Source organism: Chrysoperla carnea (assembly GCF_905475395.1).
Source record: "Chrysoperla carnea chromosome X unlocalized genomic scaffold, inChrCarn1.1 SUPER_X_unloc_5, whole genome shotgun sequence".
In the NCBI taxonomy this organism is placed as follows: Eukaryota; Metazoa; Arthropoda; class Insecta; order Neuroptera; family Chrysopidae; genus Chrysoperla; species Chrysoperla carnea.
In genome coordinates, this window is record NW_025408178.1 from 162,255 (window position 1) to 165,971 (window position 3,717).

The window sequence follows — 3,717 nt, forward strand, 5'->3', positions numbered from 1 at the left end:
AAGTATAAAAAATGGTATAGCAAAATCTTTATTTTCTTTGATTAAGGCGAAATGTTTTATTAGTTATAAATTCGATAATCTCCTATCGATACTTGTTACTCTTAACTTGTATATATAAAAAATATAATAGTATATTAATTTATAATAAAATTTTTTCAAAAATTCAATAAGTTATTGTAAAATAAAATAGATAATATACAAATTATAATTTATTATTGCAGATATATTACAATAAAAAAAAAAAAAATAAATAAAAATATTTGGTAATGTATGTTATAAACAAAATAATTTGTTGTAAACAAATTATATAATATGTTATATTTATTAACAAATTTATTTACTCTTATATAAATAAAATTAGTGGCTTCCCAAAAAGGAAAGCCTGTTTAAATTTATCGGATGTATTAAATATTCTTTAATAAATTTACTAAATATTTTAAGTAAATTATTATATTTTCTTAACCTCCAAAACCATACAAAGTACGACCTTGTCGTTTTAATGCATATACAACATCCATAGCTGTAACTGTTTTACGTTTTGCGTGTTCAGTATATGTAACAGCATCCCGAATAACATTTTCAAGGAATACTTTAAGTACACCACGTGTTTCTTCATAAATTAAACCAGAGATACGTTTTACTCCACCTCGTCGTGCTAAACGACGAATTGCAGGTTTTGTAATACCTTGGATATTATCACGCAAAACTTTTCTATGACGTTTTGCACCCCCTTTTCCAAGACCCTTTCCACCTTTTCCTCTGCCAGTCATTTTAATAAAAAATTATTTACAATATTTTAACGAACGGATAACACGTGTGTTAACCTCACAAGTATTGTAATGTATGTGAGCGCCGGTACAATTGTGCCTTTTTATATAAAGCATTAAAGATTTTTTAAGCCACGCCTATACAATTTGATTAGTCCATACTCTGATAGCTATCCAATAGGATATGACAACAAAAATTTTGAAATTTCATATAAATATAAATACAACACATTTATTTCGCATTTAAACATTTGACTTTGTAGTATCAAATTGTCGAATATAATTTTTAAAATTGTGTGTTTTTTTGTAAAAACATTATTATTTGAAAATGGCTAGAACCAAGCAAACTGCACGTAAATCAACTGGTGGTAAAGCACCAAGAAAACAATTAGCAACGAAAGCTGCACGTAAAAGTGCACCAGCAACTGGTGGAGTAAAAAAACCACAGATATCGTCCTGGTACAGTAGCTTTACGAGAAATTCGTCGTTATCAAAAAAGTACTGAATTGTTAATTCGTAAATTACCATTCCAACGTTTAGTACGTGAAATTGCACAAGATTTTAAAACCGATTTACGTTTCCAAAGTTCAGCTGTTATGGCATTACAAGAAGCTAGTGAAGCCTATTTAGTAGGTTTATTTGAAGATACCAATTTATGCGCAATTCATGCAAAGCGTGTTACAATTATGCCTAAGGATATACAATTGGCAAGACGTATTCGTGGAGAACGTGCATAAGCGTTTTAAATGACAATTTAAAAAAAAAAAAAACAAATAAGAAATATTTTCGGTCCTATATATAGGACCAACATATATTATTAAATAAGAGTATATTATTTTTATTAAAAATATATATATATATATATATATATATAAATTATTGAAATAAAATTAAACATTATTAAAATTTTGTTATAATTATAAGCGATTGCTATTTCTAAAAATAAATAAATTTCATAAAATTTATATTATTTTATATTCATTTGAAATATTAAAAAAACTTCTCGCTTTAAAGTAACCATGATATGAGTTATAAATGCAATAAAATTTTATACAAAAAATAATATTTATTTGTTGACGAATAATATAAAAGGTTTACATTTCTAAATAACATATATTTATATATGGTGTGTAAAAAAAAAGAAAAGAAGAAAAATAATTTATATTTTTAATATAAAAAGGCAACCGCACACAGTGTTCCCAAGCGGTCACCCATCCAAGTACTGACTGTGCCCAATGTTGCTTAACTTCGGTGATCGGACGAGAACCGGTGTTTTCAACGTGGTATGGCTGTTGCCAGTAATAAATGAAAATTTTTACAAATATATATTTTTCATAAATATCATTAATATTAAAGTATATTATTAAAATTTTCAATGAAGTAATCAATTTAAATATATACTTATTTATTATACCATATATTTTAAATAAAAATGCAACCGCACACAGTATTCTCAAGTGGCCACCCATCCGTGGTACTGACTGTGGCAAATGTTTCTTAACTATTATTTTATAAAATATTTATACAAAAAATAATTTACTCTTATCAAATATTAATTTGTGGCCTGTATTAAGGCCTATGTTATTTTCATTTTTTAGCAAAAATAATGAAATATTTCAATATATTATTAAAGTAACAGATCATTTCTTTTTTGGTGCTGCTTTTTTAATTTTTGTAGGAGATGATTTGGCAACAGAAGCTTTCTTAGCTTTTGGTGCTTTCGGTTTACGAGCAGGGCTACTTTTGGCAGCGGATTTTGTACTTTTTGCTGGTTTTGCTTTAACTGGTGCTTTTTTTGATGCCGCTGATGATTTTGCAGTAACTTTTTTAGCAGCAGTTGATGATGATGGAGTCGCTTTTTTTGCTTTAGGCTTTTTGGCTGCCAATGATGTAGTTGTGGCTTTCTTTTCTTTTGGTGCCCGTTTACTTTTAGCACTCTTTGCTGAACCTTTTGCTCCACTTTCTTTTTTGGATACTTTTGATTTAGCTGAAGAATTAGATGAAGCGGAAGCAGCCAATTTGAATGAACCAGATGCACCTTTACCTTTAGTTTGTACCAAGGCTCCCTCAGTTACAGCAGCTTTTAAATATTTTTTAATAAATGGTGAAATTTTATCAGAATCCACTTTATAATTTGCAGCTAAATATTTTTTAATTGCTTGTAATGATGAACCACCACGTTCTTTTAAATTTTTAATTGCGTTAACAACCATTTCTGATGTACGTGGATGTGTTGGTTTTGAATGTTGTTTTGTACGTTTAGCACCAGAAGCTGTTGCTTTTTTTGTTGGTGTTGTAGAAGCAGCAGTAACCGCAGTTGCTGCAACAGCTGTAGAATTTTCTTCGGCCATATTTTTTTACTTTATAAAAATAATGTATTTATTATAAATATTTAAATGATAAAATATAATAATTCTATCAAATAAAAAATAAAGGTTTTCAATTATATCATTATTCACAATAATATAAGTCCCTATGTAAGTCAAAGTACCATGTAGAAAACACATAAAAATTAAATAGTATTTCTAATTTACTGTCGTAGTAAACATGATTTATTTTTTCAATTTCTATAATATATAAAATAATAAATTATAAATTTAATAATAATATTTATTTTATAAATTAAAATATATTTAATTTTTTTATTAACAATTATTAATAAACATAGTTTAATATTAATTATTTCAATCATACAAAACAATAATATTTTTAAGGTAAACTTAAAAAGTATATATTTTTATTTTTTATTTAATATCGATTTATTATAAATTATTAGTATATAAATAATTAAAAAATTTAATATATAAATATATATATTATAGTATAAGATTTCATTTTTAGAAAAACTTTTTTTGTCAATAATGAAAACGTATTATTATGAAATGTGTTAATCGAACATTGACAAAATATATTTCATTAGAAAATACTTTTATTTATGCATTAATATCAA

At 25.8% G+C, this 3,717-nt stretch overlaps 1 non-coding gene across 1 annotated transcript; it reads right to left on the reverse strand.

The window, feature by feature from the left end:
- Nucleotides 1-1,945: 1,945 nt before the first annotated feature.
- LOC123304413 lies at nt 1,946-2,064 on the reverse strand. The gene has a single exon (XR_006536436.1). It is a non-coding gene; the product is annotated as a 5S ribosomal RNA (ribosomal RNA).
- Between the last annotated feature and the right edge of the window lie 1,653 nt (nt 2,065-3,717).